This window comes from Anser brachyrhynchus, assembly GCF_964034855.1.
Source record: "Anser brachyrhynchus genome assembly, chromosome: 3".
In the NCBI taxonomy this organism is placed as follows: Eukaryota; Metazoa; Chordata; class Aves; order Anseriformes; family Anatidae; genus Anser; species Anser brachyrhynchus.
Window position 1 is genome coordinate 79,184,232 of NC_137696.1, and position 18,981 is coordinate 79,203,212.

The 18,981-nt window shown below is 39.6% G+C and overlaps 1 protein-coding gene across 9 annotated transcripts in view; it reads right to left on the minus strand.

Annotated features, from left to right (window-relative positions):
* The window catches only part of LIN28B (lin-28 homolog B), a 95,785-nt gene that overhangs the window by 62,153 nt on the left and 14,651 nt on the right, over window positions 1-18,981 (minus strand). The gene's annotated exons all lie outside the window — the stretch shown is intronic.

Below are 18,981 nucleotides of genomic sequence, written 5' to 3' on the forward strand. Positions count from 1 at the left end.
ACAACGACTTGAAATTTGGAAATCGATAATAGTCTGAAGAACAACCTACAAATAAAGATAAATGGTATTTTCCTCACTTAACTCAGCCTTTGCTAGAATAATGTGCCAAATAATTCAATTTGTTATAATAGTAACCAACACTGACGTCCTCCTCATTCTTACCTGTGTGCCAGGAACAGCCATACCTATTTGGTCAGTGCTATATTAAGGCAGCTCTTTACAGTTGTGATCCACTTAGAGCAGGTACTTAACATCAGTGCACAAGGCACACAAATTACTGTTTGCAAGAGAAAAGTTCCAAATTACTTTAATCAAGCAATAGCCTATGCAAAAAAAAAAAAAAAAAAGGTTACTGAAAAGTTTAACTGTTTCCTCACATATATTGCAGTTAAACAGAACTTTTTTAGTGGCATGTGGCAATTTTTTCGTTTTAAAATAAATACCTAGATGCACCTACAAAAAAAGCAATCACACATTCAAGCCACATATAATTTTATATACAAAAGACCATTTTATTAGGAGGATCTCAACCAAATGCCATCAAACACAGAGCTTTGCTACAGACAGGATAGGCTCCACTCAGCAGCAGCAATCCATGTAGAGAAGAGAAGCGCTACCCAGAACTTCAGGACAGTTTTTCCTCAGTTAAGCACAGCCACACACGGCAGTGCCTCCTGCAGAGCTCCTATGCCCCGATCCTGCACCCCCCTGCCAGGCTCTGGAGGTGGTTTGCTACCTGAAGGGCGGAGGCTGCCCCTCTGCTGCCTGGGTGGCACAGCTGAAATTTAGAAATAAAAACTCCTTTAATGCACGTACGTTTGGATTACCTCCTCACCAAAGATCCCCTGGGAGGGGAGACTGGGATCTAACCTACACTACAGCAAAACACCATCTGCATCTGCTGCTGCTGAACCTCAGCCAAAATAGTGCAACTTGTGTCAATGAAGGATTTGAAGATAACTGTTCTTGCTTTTTCTTAACTACAGTATCCTGCTGACTTCGCGTTACATTAGCAGCAACCGACATCACAATTTTCAGTACACCCACTGCACCTGACCATGTTATTCACATGCAGTCCCTGTCAAAACATCATTGCTGCTGCACAGCCAGAAGCCAGCCCTATATACATATATACAGCCTATATACAGCCCTGTATGCCCTCAGACAATTTAGAAGTCCATCCTGCAACTCGCTGCGCAAGGGACTCCTGCGCGGAGCTCGATGCAGCACCTTCATCAGCAGCAGCCAGGTCCAACAAAGTCAAAGCAACTTAACTTTGTACTTACAGCACGGATAACCAGTGCTCTGCAGCACTGAACAAATACCACTGCAGACAAAAACACACATGCATGTAAGAATATTTCTTTAAGAACACTCCTCAGTTCATACAGGTCACTTCAGTGACCATGCGTACCACTTCACAGTTATAACACAATAGATAAACAGATCTTAAAAAAAAAACATACATAACACTTCAGTGGTATATTCCTGTGAAAATATTTTTCAAGTGTTCTTAAAACAGAAACAAAAGTTTCTCTCCTAAGTGCATTTGCACTGCCCAGCTACACAGCTCCGAGGTGCACTTGGCTCCAGAAGTGGTAAGCAATGATAAAGGAGTTATTGTACATGCTGTGAATCCTGCTATGGCTCTGAGAAGCAGAGCTTGGGCACCCGGAGAGAAGCTGTTTATGGCTTATTTGATATGGTACTGGTCATTCAAAAGAAAAGTTTAAATCATGCATATTCTTCAAGGGAACTTAACTTGATTCTCCTCTAATACTAAGCAAATGGCATGCAGGGCGAACAAGACTGCTTGGTTATCCCTGCTAGTTATACACCAGCAGGGCACTCACAAATTGAAAGCTGCCAATGGCAAAGGGAAAGTCAATCCCAAATATTTCTATTTAAAAATAACAATAATTTATAATTATATAAACAGACACACCTGCTATTTGCAGGACTGGTCTGTTAACAACTCCTTCTGGGGAAGCAAATGCACAGCACTGACACAAGGTGCAACGTCACGGTCGGACCAGCGCAGGCTGCCCGGAGGTTCAGCACGATGCCATCTGCCATGGGCAGCCTTGCTCAGCCCCTGTCGCTGGCCTTCTCCCAGGACTTTCATTCCTCTGATTCTTCCACAAGAGAAGAATGAAGAGAACTCATTTATCCAGAACGGTACACAAAAAAACTGCCATTTTTTCCTAGTTTAGCGAGTTAAACCAATAAACCCCCGAAGAAGTTCAAGCGAACGAGACCTGCCACATAATATTGTGTCGATAACTTGAAAACTGCACCCTGCTGCTGTCCTGAAACCAAATGGAGCAGTTTTATTTGACATTTTCTCAAGCTGCAGCTTCCACCGCTTTCCTCAAGTTAGCTCTAGTCTTTGTGTACCAAGAGGAAAGTCCTATGAGCTTGCTGATACAAACTAAATTTAAACGTGCCAAACGCACGAGCAGTTTTCAGCTCAAACGGCAATAGATTGCAATTCCTCCTGCAGCTGCACAGGGCACTGGAGCTGACGCAGGAGCTGGGCACGTGTGGCCAGGGTGGAGGAAGGGGTGGGATCACCTCTTCTGGTGCAAGTCCACAGTTAGGTGGCTTAAGGCAATAATGAAACTGCAGGGTTAAAACACTCAAAGATTTTGCCCAGAAAAACAAAACCCTAAAATGGTATTGCATCCTCGGCAAATATTTTTTTTTTCTTCAAAATTAATGGAGATTCTTAGTTAATTTACAAATGTTATCAAAGCACTGGTGAATACAGTGATGATTAACATGCTTCCAGAGACTAGTTTGCGATTTCCGAAAAGCATTTATACCGCTTGGGGATTGTAAAACCAACATTTAACATTAGTATTAAAAAAAATAGACAAAAAGTTTTACACGGGAAGGTTAAAATAAGTTGCCAACCCCAAAGGAAACATTATCTAAATATTCCAGTTATCCAACACGTGCAGTTAAAAAAAATGTGTATTTTGTAAAACAACCCTGCATTTAACTGAAAATCCACAGCACAGGTAAGTTAATCAAAACTACAAAAAACCCGAGGCAAAGTTATCTGTATTTGAAATGTGAAATACTTCTGCTTGACAAACACTTTCAAACAGCATGTTTCACCTATTTGAATCTAACAATACAAGTAAAGTAGCCTTTAATCCCTGAACTACTTTATTTTGAAACAACCAAAATGACCTTAGGGATCTGTCAGTAAAAACTCCCTTGATAACATATGCATCTAAAGAAATCGTTTGCAAGCAAAAACATTATCAGAAGGAAAAGATGAGATTACAGAGAGCTGCATACTCTGCTGACGGGGGAGGAAGCAGCAACTGACACAGTTTTATCGCAAGCAATGGAATTACACCAAACATGGGAGACCGTCCCAGAGCAGTGAATCATTACACACCACTCAAGCCTACAAGCACATTTTGGATTTTTCAAATGTAAAATAAAATCTATTTTTCTACTAATGTATCATGAACTACAGTCAGATAACTGCAAAACAGTTCTACACAACTCCTGCACATGGATGGAAAACCCAACACAGAGACCCACGCTAGTAAAGATTGCTTTATTGTATTTCCTTTGCAACAAAACTATTGATGTAGAATATATACATGATATATACATTGTATGTGAAGTACAGATACATATAGGCATGCTTTCTTATTTTTAAAACTAGGAAACTATTAGACTAACAATCCCTCAATTAAAAAAAAAAAAAAACAGTGAAATTATAGTTGTTGCACATTGAAAAAGAAACACCACATTGAGTCCACGTGAAACTTTGCCCAAGGCCAGACTAAAGCAGAAGACCATTTTTAAGGGGTGAAGTTATAAAAGTTGCATATTTGAGGTCCTAATCTCAAAACCTTTATTTACAGGAATGGTTCTTACTTTAAAGAACAAGTGTTTGCAAGACTGGAATCCCGCAATCATTAATCTTTTTGAATGACTTTTTAGCACGGAGGACTGTGTTCTCCTTCAGAACAAACAAAAGCAGATAGTTCTGCTGAATATTTTGCAAAGCCTTCCTTTGTGTTGTCATGTTACAACATTCTGGAGTTAAATTAAAGGGAAATTTTAAGCCGCGAGGTGAAACAACTGGAAAGTTCTTTAAAAAAAATGTGATTTTCGGTAAAAATGTACGTTTTAAAATTCCGAGTGTTTCTCTAAACGCAACTGCTTCAACGCAAGGAGCTGTTTAGTACTTTATTTCGCATGATCGTTGAGAGGGAATCTCTACCTATGTGGTGTGAGGAAGTCGCCGCATTTTTAGCCTTTATGATGCCCCCGTTTACTCGGCGCTAAGTACCCCTCCTTTCACTCCGAGCACCCACACAGCCTCCGAGGGCCACAACCCTTCTCTGGTTTCATGGGCTTCTGAAGAGGCCGGGGGAGGAAGGGAGGCGAGCGGCGAGCCCGGGCCGCTCCCCGCGCTACCGCCAGGCCGCCCCCGGTCCCCTTCACCTTCGCCCCCGTGAGTGGCGAAGGGGAAATCACGTGAGAAGAAAAAGCGGCGTTTTCTTCCCTTTCTGCCGCAGGAAGGGGGCAGGGGACCCCCGGCTGCCGGCGGAACAAAGCTGGGCACGGGCCGCACGGCGCCCTGCAGGGCCCGGGGTCGCCATCACGGGGCCCGGCCCGGCCCGGCGCCGCCATCTTGGTGGGCAGCCCCGCCGCCGGCATGGGCACAGCGGGCGGGGGGACGGGGCAGCACCGGGGCGGCTGGGCTGCGGCCCGGCCCCGGCCCCGGCCCCAGAGCGGCCCTCGCTCCTGCCCTGGTGGCCTCTCTGCACGTGGGCTGCCATGCTGCTAGGCGCCGGCGGGAGTAGTGGCAAACCTTCGGGGAAAATAAAGAAGTGCTCGAGAACGCGCTGCTGTTTGGTCGTCAATTCTTTAATTCGCGTTCGCGTATTAATTTGCGCCGAGGCCGGCCGTAAATTGGGCTTCAGAAGGCGAGGGCAGCGGGCGGAGAGCCGGGTTCTGCCTCCTGAGGGAAGGCGCTGCCCCTCGGCCCGACCCGGCTGCAGGACAGCGGCACCCATCACCGAGCACAGCCTCAAATACAATAAACACCACTTCCAGCTCTGCCTTCTGTGCTAAATCAGCCTTTTTTAAAAAAATAAAAGCACTGAAATCGCCTTGAGAGACTATAAAAAATAAAATCTTGAACTCCTTCACGCCAGTCGCTAGGCTGTTAACTACCAGCCAAGGAAGCGCCAGGTACCGGCCCTGCCTTGCCTGCCCCGGTTTGCTCGGGAGGGCCGCAAAACCCGAACCCGGGCGGGGAGCAATTCCTCCCCGATCCGCCTCCGTTCCCCGGGGGGAGCCGGTACCGGGGGTGGGAGGCCGGTACCGACGGGGGGGCCGCTGCCGAGGCGCCTCGGCGCCGCCCGCCCGGCCCCCGGGGAGCTGCCGCCGGAGGGGGCCTGGCCGGGAGCTGGGCCGCGGGACCTGCTGAAAACGTGAAAATTGAGCCACAAAAGGGCCACGCACCGCACTGTTAGGGAGCTCTTTGGCCTAGCTGTGTTAATCTAGCTGGATTCCTTGGGCTAAGCGTTAAAACCGGCTGTAGGGTCGGGTCGCGTCGGTTAAAACAAACACACGCCACCCCTCCCCCCGGGCCTTGGGGTCTGCTTCGCCATTGGCATGAGGAGGAGCAGAAGTGGATGGATCATCTCTGGCTGTGCTTCAACCAGTCCGTTCATTCACAGTTTGGGAAGGTGCGGCCGAGAACAGGGTTTCAGACACTGTATCTGGTAATGGTCAGATGTTATTTACAGGTCACAGCGATGATCTCTGATAAAAACAGGAGTAAGAACAACAACAACAAAAACCTCACTTTTGCAGTGTCTCCATTCCTTTACCCTGCAGTCCCTTCATTACCAAAGCAGCCCGACACAAACAACAACTATACTGTCAGAAGCAACCAGCACTACTTGAATATTACCAAGTGAGCGTACAATAAATAAAACATCCATAGCAAGAAAAGCCGCAGCTGATTCTTTGCAAGACGAAAGGCTTTCTTCCTCCATCCACACCAACAGCAGCACAGCAGAGGAGTCAATAGCTGACTGGCAAACCTCGTCAGCAGAAAAACTGAGGCCCAGAATCTGTATTTTTGGCCCCTTCTAGATTCTCATTGTGGGGATTTGGAATGCACTGATTGAGAAGAGAGCTGAGGTTTCTGCCATTCCTTTATGCAGCACAACCCAAACTGACCTACACTGTTAAAAATGTTTCTTGGCATAGGCACAAATGCTGTAAAAGATATATGCTTGCATACAAGCCTCATTTGTAAGAGATCTTGTATTAATTCACAATGAGTATTTTCATCTTTTTTTGCATAGTATCCAAACTCATTTAGCTAATTTAATTTCTTAAAGCTTTAATGTACCTTCAGAACAGTGATGTTTTAATAGCAACATTATTACCAGAAAGCTATTTATAAAATTGTTCAAATTATGGAAGTTGAACATTTCAAAATCTGAGCAGCAATTTTTGACAATATTGTCTAGTAAACGCCAAAATTTTACAATAATGTAAATGGTATTTATCAACAAATGATTTTTTAAAGAAGCAAGGATTATTATATTTCATATATATTTAGCATGTATCCTTGTTTGAAAACATACGTTTAACATTTAATCCATACAGATTAAATAAAAGGAAATATTTTGCATTTTCTGTACCTCATCTTACACTATGTAGCAATGATAGGCAAGTATGCCCAGAAGAACAATGTGCTACCAAGGCATACAAATTCAAATAAATCAGATTCATTCCAAATTAAACTCATCTGTTTAACAATTAACCCCCTATGCTGTCTCTCTACACCCTCCCCACCCCACCCCCCCAAAAAAAAAGAAAAGAAAAAGAAGAAAAAAAAGACATACTAAACTTTCTACTTGCTAACACTAACGTGGAAAAACCCAGACACCTGTATTTTATTTTTTTTTTAACATTTTTATTCTCTTACATATTGTCAGTACATAATTATCTTCAAGTTAGTCCTCTTTTAGACCTGAAATGCCAGGAATTTCAAACTTGTCCACAAAATGGCAAAGCTCCACTTAAGCTAATCAAGACCCTGGTGAAAACGAACAAAGGAAGCCATTGGAGTATTTTCTGCCATGTAAGATGTAAATAAAGAGTAGCCAAGTTTCTCAAAATGTACATGTACAGCTGAATGTGCTACATGAAATTTTGATGAGCATTCATGTAAGTTCATATTTAATACAGTATATTTTTAATAACAGTATATTTTAATGCAAATATACAGTATTATATAAACTCATATTAGGTTTGGAGGCATTTTAAAGATTCTGAAGCACTAACAAACATAGTAAAAACAAATATACTCAATGATAGTTAATATACACCAAAAAATACACTCGATAGTTGATATACACAAAAAACTTATATTTATTTGATCAATTTTTTTGTATTCTAAGTATCTAAGCTCCCAAATGAAAACATCATAAAAGATCACTGACAAAAACTGTTCCTATTGAACTTTCTTGACCATTTTGCCACAGATTTCACCAGGCTCAAAACTTAATCTCTTTATTTTAGTAACATTTGAATCTTGAAGCATAGTTAAAATATACCATTACTTTTAAAATGCAATTGAAATAGAAGAAGAAGAAAGCAGAAACTAAACTAAGGCTTACCAGTTCTTAACAATTGATTATGTAGATTATATTCATCATTCTAAAAATAAAGCAATCACTTTATGCCAATTACCTCAATACTCCTCAAGAGAATGTAATATACTGTAAGTGCATTTCATGGCACCTAGCGTGGTCAAACCTGTTTTAACTCCTTTGTTTTCTAATCAAGGTACACACTGTTAATAAATAATCAGTATTAAATTACATATAATCTACTTATTTGTAACTGTAAAAACAATATATTGTTTTATATATAAACAATTAGTGATCCATGTACGAAAAAGCTATTAATATGTAGATCATTGAGTATACTATCAAACAATGAACACTATAACAATCTTTGCAAAAGGACAGTGCTTCAACTGTAGCCATTTTAGCAGTCTAGTCTTGGTTCATTTACAGTTGTTCTGAGGTAAAGAATAATTCTTCCTCAGATGACACAAAAACATGGATGGACTATCACTCTTCAATAAGCCTTTGATAGTTTTCAGTTAAAAAGAAACTACTTTTACAAAAGTAAAATGATCTGCCATTAAAAACTCCACGTAATTGCTAAATATAAATAAACTAGTGAAGATTAAAGTAAAAATTCTTTGGGAAAAATAATCTACCAATTACATTATAAAAATAATGAGATTTTGCTGCTCAAAGTATACATCAAATCAATTTTTAGAAACATTTGCTCTCTTCCAAAAAAAGTTACAGTCATTAAATGCAAGACATCACATTAAATAGAAAATAAAATGTATTTTTATTTTGTACAAAATTGTTTGCAAACTTCTACTGAAGACAACAGATCAAATTTAGGGAACCTTCTCAACCTGAGTGTTTTGAACTTAAATAATTTTAAACATTTTCAAATCTGGTAGAACACATTTTAGGTTGTTTAGTAGACTTTTTAATTCTTGAGGAAAAGGCAGCGCTGCTGAGAGAATCATCTGATAGTCTACTTTCTTGGTGCAGATAGTAGTCTATAGTCCAGGAGAACTAAGCACTCTTGCATATATGAGGGAAGATGTAATATTTACTGCTGCATTAAGTGTTAGCAAAAGCATGAGTTAACACAAAAAAAATCCTCTTCAAATTAGTCCAAAGATTTTATCTTCAGATGTACTACATTTCTGTCTGAAAGTCTTGAATACAAGTTTCATCTTGAGCAGACCTTTTCAAATCTTTTACTCTCTTACCAGCTACAGTCCAATCCCACAATTCTTTCATCATGCATAGTTCTGATAAAGTCAATGGAGATATTGGATCTATATAAAGGATCTGTATAAAGAAACTCTTGATTTCTGATATTGTTTGTTCATGCATCTGCCGTTAACCCAGATCAATCACCTTACACTTAATGTCTATCTTTAGTAATTATCAATAATTCCTCAAATCAGTTAAAAACACTTTTCAAAAATTACTTTTTTGTTTCTAGGTTACATTAGCTTCTAAACCAGAACCACACACAATGAATAGGATGCTCTGCTGAATGTCCTATTAGTTAAAATTAATGTGCATGCTACAGGCACACAGACCTATATACAAGGAACACTGTATGTATTGCATTCATAGTCCTCACCTTTTAGGGTTAACTTCTACCCTACATTCCCTATCCATTAAGCAGTTTTGTAACAAAACTTCCAATATGAAATCATTAAACAAACGTGGTTTTGATTCATAGAAAACATTTATTAAAATTACGTAGTTTCATTAATTAACACAAAAACAATGAAGCAGACGAACAAAACACATTTGGCACAGCCAAATGAGAATTTAACTACTGCAGTGGAGAACTATTAAGCATGGTTGTGAAATGGAAACTTTTTGGCTAAATGCATTTACAAATATTTGAGGACCACATTATGCCCCCAAATCTGTAAATGGTCCATTCCCCCTCCTCTTTGGACAGGGGATTCAGCTGCCTCCCTCACACCTCGTCAGGAGCTCTACGTGTTTGACAGGGGGCCTTGGGCAGAAGAAGATTGTGAAGGAGTCTGCACAGAGAGTGCCCATCCTTCTCCTTGTGAACACAGGTATCACAGTTGTTCCAATACCTACCACTGCATTTTATTAGCCCTGCAACAAATCAGAGGCCCTGGGCCTCTGATTTCTGGTTGGCCCCAAATTTCTCTGTTTTCCTGGATAGTTGTTCAAGATCACAAAGTGCTTTCACTGCAAGAGTGAACTTCATTCCCCTTCAACAGAAGGTGTGCGCACATGGTGAGGGCTCTTTTTCACACTGGGAGCATTTCATGTGTTTCTTCTACCATCCTTTCCTCCTCTGATGGAATGACATGGGACTGAGCAATTTTTCAACAAGGAGATTTAAAAAAGTATTATCAGCCCAAGAGCTTCGCATTGAAGAAGCTTTGCAGATTACTGGTCAAGTCAATTTAGCTATGTAAGACATTAAATACTATACACTCACAGTACGAAAGAGCAGCATATCGTGAAAATTACATAAAATTACAAAACTGCATACACATCACATTACGTTGTATAATTTAATTAAGCAGAACTGAACCAAGCCCTAGTTTATTGTACATTTTAGGCACTATATAGGGATTGCCCTCAAGCTTTTAAGCATGAAAACAAACTTAATGCACTTAAAAAAATATACAACAAATCCACAAAAAATAAAGGGAAAAAAGAACATAAACTAAATACTTCCCATAGCAATACCCGTATAATAGGCTTAAATCCACTCTTAATGTTATCCTGTTTATTGAAAGAATTTCACAGGTCAGTGGGACCACTTCACATGAGAAGACTGAGTAGAATTTGGTCCATCAGCACAGTAGTACCCACAAGAAAAGAAGGGATGTACTGGCTTGATTACATTAAAGATGAGTTTTTGTCTACTGTTGAAATCATTCTTGAATTTCCATTCGCCTGATGTACTAACTATAATCTTTAACATCTGGGAGAGGCGATAGCAAGAAGGTTTGTTAACAATTCTTTGATCTTAACCCAACTTCACTGTCAACAAATGGCTAATTCTCAAAATGTGCAATCTGTCTGTCTTAAACCAGGTAATTAATAAGTGCAAAGTAGCAATATCCCTTAAATACTGGGAGTAGTTAGTGGTGTGTCCAAAGTCTAAAGAAGTCAGGTTGGGTCTTCAGATGCATTCTAGATTTTAAAATGTACCTATTTCTTACACTTCCAAAATAACAAATCTAAGAATATTCAGAAGTCACTACACATGGTCAGCAGAGGCTTTTTAAAACCCTGTATTTCCACCACGATTGTACTCTTACGAATAGCTCATAAAACCGAACAAGAGTTTGATTACTAGCTTGAAAAATGCAGTTGTAAAATGAAATGAAACATTTTAAAAAATTATAGCACAGGCACACTACAAAGAGATTTTGAAGACACCTGTACTTTGAAAACAGCCAAGTTCCTTAATCTAGTCTACTTAAAGAACACAAGGACTATCTTTTATACCCTCAGCTTCAGCCCAGGGATTATTTTGGTACATGATTTTATAGAATCATAAACAAAGAAAGTTATAACACAAATATTAAAGTAGCCTCAAAGAGGCACTAAAATATAAGCAATCTACAAAAAAAAAATCCTCAGCACTGCACACCTATATATTACTATGAGTAACTAGATGAGAACCTCTCTGAGAACACATTATCTTTGTCTGGTAGGAAAGCCACTATTTGGCTATGTTCATGAGAAATACACACTTAAGAGTGTAATTATAACAATGTTAGTGTTTCTTAATACAGCATCATAAATTCTGTAGTAGCCATGGAATGTCACTCAGATTTTGTAGACAAATTCATACACTCCAAAAATCGATTACACATGTACTCACTCAAATACAGTTGTATCTGATAAATACTAGCCTATGAAGCTAACAAAACCAAAACAAACCTTTCAAAACCCTCCTGCCACCACCCTCCCTCCCTCCACAAATGTATTTATAGCACTAGATTAGACTTTTGAAATAAAAAGAATCTGTGATTTTTTTGAATACCAAATTGATAATAGAGCAAGGATATACTATGTACTCTCAGAGAATTAACTTTTCAAATTATTGATAATGTTAATTTTCAAAGTCATACACATGGGATAATTAGGAAGCTAATCATTTCAGAATATCAATGAATTCATAACTAATTTCACTACAGCTCTTACTTATCTGCCAAAAAGATATACCCAAATTTCTATTTACGTGCCCTATATTCTAATTTTTGCTCTTTAGAAGAAACACACATTATTGTCATAATCTGAAAAATCCCCACTTTTTTGTTTTATAATGCTGTTTAAAACCACAATTAAATACATTTCAAAGCCATAGCTTGACTGTAAACAGTAAGAAAAAGAAAATAAGAGCTGAAGTATGGCTCAAAAAAGATTCCTGAAATATTCCGAGGTGAGCTCAGAAGCTCGCACTCATTCCATTACCCACAAGTGCCCCTTTTCTTGAAAGTCAGGAAGACTTGCACTGTCACTACATCCGTTTCATTCACATTTCTTCGATGGTAGCTTCAAACTCTTTATCCTCCTATACCTTCGCCCTAACCTCACAGCCGCGTGTTTGCATCCTGGCCACCCTTCCACGGTGCCAGCACTGCCCACACTTATTTGTGGGGACCGTGTGGTTTCTCAGATGGGACAACTGATGGAACTCAGATGTGGAAAAACAAAATTTCCCCAACTGGGTTCACCGCGCAGCTTCACAAACACTTATCCTAGTCCAACAGCGAGAGTGCTATAAAAGCTCTTGAAGCTTATTTAAGCAGCAGCACTGCTGCCAAATGTAAAACCGTGGCTGCAGGACCCCCACTACGAAGGGTGGCTGTAGGAGTTTCAACCTCCACCTGTTCACCACACTGCTACTGCAAAGACAACTCAGCTGCTTGCAGAGCAGCTGCTGACCTGCTGCATATTACAGCTTTGCATGTTAAGAAAAATCAAAATCAGTGCCAGTTTTCCTTAATACAGCAGACTGTAAAACTTGCAGCAGTTTCCACAGCTGCTCTGCAAGCAGCTGAGCCATCTCTGGGGTGGGGATCTGGAATTCACTCTAGCCATTTCCCAAGGAGTTAACCCTCGTTTTAAGTCAGGACCAGCCAGAATAACCTGAGAAAAACTCTGGACACCAATTACTCCAACTAAATATGCTCAGTCAGAAGCACTTCCCAGCCCCCCACGTAGAGGCGATGACTGAAACTCTGCTAACATAAAAGCAATTTAAGGATTCACTGCTTTTACCAGTGATAACCAGCAAGCAAAAGCTTCTAGTCCAGGGGGATAACCATCCCTTAACAAGAGCTAATTATCACTCATAAAAACTTTGTATCAGCCATGATAACTTTCAGCTGATTTAAAGAAAGGAAAAAACACTCTTAAATACAGGGAATGAAAGACATAAACTGTATGTCCTTATTTGAGTTAATTTAAGAAACATCATAAATGGTTTTTAGGTTCCTAAGATCTTAAATTAAACCTTTAAATTCTCTTTTATATACTTCCATGAAACTTCATGGGCCTGATCTTGTTTCAACTGGCATCAGCGGGGAAAAGACAACAGGCCTTTACTGAAATGGGTTACGTACGGCCAACAAATTAAACAATATTTAGATGGGAGCATATTTGTAAAGCGCCCGAAACAAAACTCAGACCAGGCTTAGGTATAGTCACAACCTTAATAATCTAGCTGCAAACCAGGACAAGCAACGATAACATTTTTCCCAATTTGACAATTCATTTCCTTTTAGCTTAGGTTCATGTATCTGCTTTGGTATCTTCTGTTTGTGCCCCAGACAAAATATCCTCTTCCTTCCAGTATCCCAACCCCCTTGCACAACTTCCTCAGCCTTGGAGAAAAGGACAGCATGGTCTGGAAGGGTTTGCTCTGTCAAAGAGGAAGATCTCTCTTAAAACAAAATAGTCCCATTGCAGGCTTCTGTCATTAGAGCATTTGCGATTTTTGCTGGTAAACATTTAAACTTGTTCAGCAAAATCTGATCAATACTATTTAGATTTAATGGGATTTACTCGCTTAAATACTACATATGTCTACAGATAAAAATGCACTGTAATGTTGGTTTTAGATGTAAATAGATGAAATCTGGAAGGTATTTTCACAGATGGCAATTCCATAACTTAAATACCAGAAGTTTCTTCAGTCAACTGTCTTAAATATTCAAGCTCTCAGTGAAGTATTTTGCCATCTGTCTATGCATCCGCAGGTAGGACTTGAAATGTAGGGCTTGGACTACTTAGTAGTTAAAATAAATTTTAAAAATCCGAAACAAGGCTGTTCTGCAGTACACCACAAATCCACAGTCCCCATAATTTAACATCAGCTTTCTCTGTATCCTTCAACACAGCTGCTGAGTGCCAAAGCCTGTCCCCGACCTCCATCACCACAGATTCTACATGCGGTGGGGCTGCCGAGCACTTCAACACCCACGTCTTTAGCGCAGGTCTGATCTCTGCCAGATCTCTCATATACATGCTCACTGCAGACACGGTTATTCCACATTCACTTCCTTCCTCAGCTTCCCTGTCTAAATCCTGCTAGCCACTTTTGTTTTGATTAGGACTGGGTTTGCCTGGTCCCCAGCAGAAGTCAAGGGAGGCAAGTTTGGAACAACATACGCTGCATGGAGCCTTGTGTACTTCAAACAGGCATTGGTATGTGCCGTTTAACAACAAAGAGCAATGCAATATTGATCTCACTTGCTCGTCCAGAACTTCCAGTTCTCCTGAACAACTAAGTAGCTTCTACAGGCTACTACCATAGTAATGCAAAAATGGAAAAGATGTGCTGAATGAATGAATTCATCCTTGGGAAAGCACAGAATCACATGTGTCACAGCATCAGAAACAGTCAGCGTTCAATGTATTATGCCATGCTCAACCTTACCCTAGAAAAAGTAGCATAGCTACAACATTAGGATCTGAAAGACTAGGCATCTGATTCATCATCAAAAAGGATGTTTGGCCAAATTAAAAAGAAAAAAAAAAGAAAAGACTTTTCAGGAGTCTAATTTTCCCTTTATTCTTGTGCTTACAATCATATCCCAACAGTCTCAGTAATTTTCCCTCTTTCTTTTGTTGTATGTTATTGTTGCAAGTACCTGTAAGAGCAAGATTTACAATATACAAACTAAAGTGCAGTTCAGAACAGTGCAGGAAAGACTCACTGCAAGAAGAAGCAAGAAGAAGAGGCTCTCTTCTATTGTTATCAGATCTTGTAACAACAGTAACTTGCAGCAACAGTAAAAGTTCAGATGAAAGCGAGAAATTTCAAACCAGCCATGTTCGTTTTAATGAGAAAACAAAATACACCAACTCCTGCACGCTGCTCCTCCCTTCCTTCCTCTCCCCATCTCATAAAAGAGCATCCCAAAGAAGGATCACGTTTTAAGGTCCCAGTTCAGAAATCCTAGATCAATCCCTTAATGCGGTAAGAATTTTGGACTACAGAGTCAGGTCCAAGCAAACATTTTCTAATCTGATCAATCCATCTCACACTGAAAAACCATATAACACAGAACATGAAATTATAACCCTTGAAATTCACAAACATGTATTTAATTGCATCTATTTACACAGTACCCTACCCTTCAGTATCACCTTTAACATATGTGCTTTATGCTTAACAAAGAAAAATGTATGTTTCTAACACGATCCATGCAAAATATACGCAAAAGAAGAATCCAGAGCATTTACACTTTACTGTCAGCATTCAAAAAAAGTTGTAGAGAAGTTGCATGTACAATTTTGAGCATGCAGTAAGGCAAACATCCTGACTTTATTAAAGCTCAAACTCTTATTAGTTCTTAGCAATGAAAACCTTTTTTTCATGTGCATCACAAGAGGATTCTCTCACTTCACCTCTACAGTCTCTTTCACCCCTTGTTAAATTTAAGAAAAAAATATGTCAAGAACTGTTTACACAAAACTATGTGCAAAATTTACATCATAAAAGAGAATTAATCTATATCATCCATTCCACGCTGACCTATTAGAAGTCCAAACGACAATACTGAGCCAAATTAAGTAAGGTGCACAGCCCTTGTATTTAAGAGTTACGCAGGACTGACATTGCTACTTTTTTTTTTTTTGTGGAAGAAACACTGGACTAGGCATGCGGCTGGATTTGACATGGGTTGTTTCAAAAACTTGTAATTGTTATATGATACTGAATGACTCCAATCCATGGCAATGATACAAACCATCAGAGTAAAGCAAATAAATAATAATAATAATAAAAGACAGGAGTGTAAATGTGTGGGTGTACCTTATTTACATTGCGCAAACACGCAGATGCACATATGTAATCACTGACATGTTTCTGCCTGAAATGATGCTTGTAACTCTAGGTACCTCGTTACCAGAAGGGTAACAACAACCTAAAGGTAGTTCAGAGTAGATCAATCAAAATGATTAGTGCTGTAGGAAGGACTTAAAAGGGAGAGTTAAAAACTCAATACTGCAGCTGTTACATGAACAGAATTTTCACTGAGTGAAGGAGGGGGGCTTAAACACAAGCATTGTCTGCTAAAAATAGATATCGATATAATTGTTTAATTAGTGAAGCACTGACTTTAGAAAAATATGACCACAATCTGCACACAACCAAGGGGAACTCCAAGATGGAAGAAAGAAAAATCATTCATTGCAAGCTTTAAAAACTACGTATAATGAGCTTAAACTATTACAAGAATTTTGACTCAACATTCAAGACGTTTTTGCTCACAGCAAGATCTCATAAACTGAGTATAACCTCACCGAGGAAAGGTAAGATAAGGCAATAAAAATATTGTCGCGAGGTTCAAACTAGCTTTTACCAGACTCGGACTTGGACTGAGTAAGGTTTCTTTCTTCTACTTAGACTGCCTGATTCTATAAAATGATTTTAGTAGCTACAAACATTGCAGAATGGGTGGACGCACACAGAAAAACGTGCACACTTAAACGATGAACTCTTTTCAAAACAGCTTTAAACAGCAATATTTTGTTTCGACAGATTAATAAACTAATGTCTTTGCCTTGAAAGGAACCTTTCACATGACTAAATTTTTCAAACGAATGAAACTAATAAGAATAGGGTCCAATCTAGCAGCCTACTCCGTTGTAGGAGCCGACTGTTAAATATCATAATTGATTTAAAGGCATTTTTATGCTCTGGCTGCTACCGGTACCATCGGTCAGGTAGTCAGCTAACAAAGCATTCTGTATACCAGTATGAATTATCCAAAACGTACTCTGAACCAAAATTTACGCTGCTTCTCCACATTTCTTTAAACAGAAAAAATCTGCTTTGGACTGATGGAAAGAAGATAATGTCAACGTGAAGCTTACGTACATTGCAGGTTTCATCAGAAAGAAGAAAGCAAGAAACATACTTGCTTTGTTCTAGGAGTAATTCATTACGGAATATTAATCAATGCGCTCAGTAAAACGTAGCTCTAAGAAACACTCAAAATGACTGAGGCGCACAGTTCCTGTGCAACGAAACGTGCTGGTTTTCATTGCATTTTACATCACGACATATCTTAGAAACCTAAAAATACTGGCAAATTGTAGATTACTAAGCTGTCAACAAACACTTCTAAAATTTCCTGCTTGTAGAAGACTGCATCCTTTAGCGGAGGGGGCACAACACAACAGAAATCCAAATTTACCACAGACTTTTCAGATTTTTTTCTATGACTACTTTCAATTGTGGCCCAACACCTTGTCTAATATTACTTAAAGGTATCACCTCATCATGCAGTTCAACACCTCTCTATTTCCACAGCTCTAATATCATTGTTTCCAAACGTATCTTTTTATTAATAATGCTGCTGTACTTTAAATGCTTGTCCTCTATTATTTGAGAAGCGACAAGAATAACGTGCATTAATGTAAAATTAGATTAAAAAAAAGTTCTGTTTTTTTATAATCTATAAATTTACAAAACTATAAAGAGCAATGTCATGAAAAATGTACAAAGAGGGGAAGACGGTGAGGGGGAAACAGGAGGACGAATGATCCTACTTCAGTAAGTATTTAATTGATTCAATTCTTAAAGGAAAAAAAAAAAGTAGTAGCAATGGCAGGCGGCACCTCTATGCCAGTACAAAGCAAGAAACCTAAGAATTCAATAAATTCACTACTTAATTCCACACTTTGCCTGTAATTCCAAATGCAAACGGCAAATACTGATGGCCAGGCCCTTAGGCGTGGGGTATGTTTAACACGCCGAGGTCAGAAATCCATTCCACCACCACAAGGAGCAAGACCACACGCCACAGAAGCACTGTTTGTAAGTTTTAGTCACCTTTATATTAATTCACGAAAAGCACATTCCTTGAAAAAGCCTGGTGAAAGCTAGCACAAAATGAGGCTGGGCCACCAAATGGAACAGAAAAACGGAATCCCTGTGCAGTCATGCAACAACCCTCCCTCCTGCGTTGCAAACGTCATAGAAAATGGACAACTATGTAAAAAGTTAAGATGCCTTTTTGCCTCCCTAACATGGCCCTAGCCAAACCCAAAATGGTCTCTTCACCTATCAGATGCTGCTCCTCTGTTCTCTGATCGCAGAGGAGCGCGGTGAAATTCAAAACAGCGTTGTTGCAACTGGAGACTAACACAAGGACCAGGGGAGGTCTACACACGCGCCTTCCCCACAAGCCACGCTACAGAACTTGGGAAAAACTCCCTTCAGCTTACGATTTTACAAGCCGCCTGCATCTGAAACTCCTTCACCTGAAGGCATTCAGATACAGGCTTCCACGTTCACAACGGCAACACAGTTCACGCTGGTACGCTTAAAAATAAAAACAATGGCCACGGGCTTCTTCTCTAACAGCCCTACAGAGACCATGCTTTTGGTCTGACTCCTTAATCGTTGCTTTTTTTTTTTTTTCTAGGAAGGAGTATTTAAAAATCAACCAAACAAACCACACGCGTGTTTCAGTTTATCACCACAGGGACACTCTCAGGCCTGAATTACTGCAAAATAACACTATAATTATGCCTCAATTGCACTAACTAATCTCAAACGAGCTTTTAAAAAACAATTCGAGGTTTACAAGAAAAGCGTTTAAAATGCATTCAAACGTTACCTAAATGAAAAGGACCTTTATTTATCCTTTTCTGACTTTAGTTTTAACTAGATTCCAAGGAAAAGCGTATCAACTCCCGAACGGTGGGTTGACAAATCATAAACGTGGTTAAAAAGAAAAATGGGGCATTTAAAAATAAATAAAACACACGGGAAATTTTTCTAATTGAGAAGTAAGAGACGAGGAAACAACATCATCCTTTTGCACAAATCTTCGGCCACGGA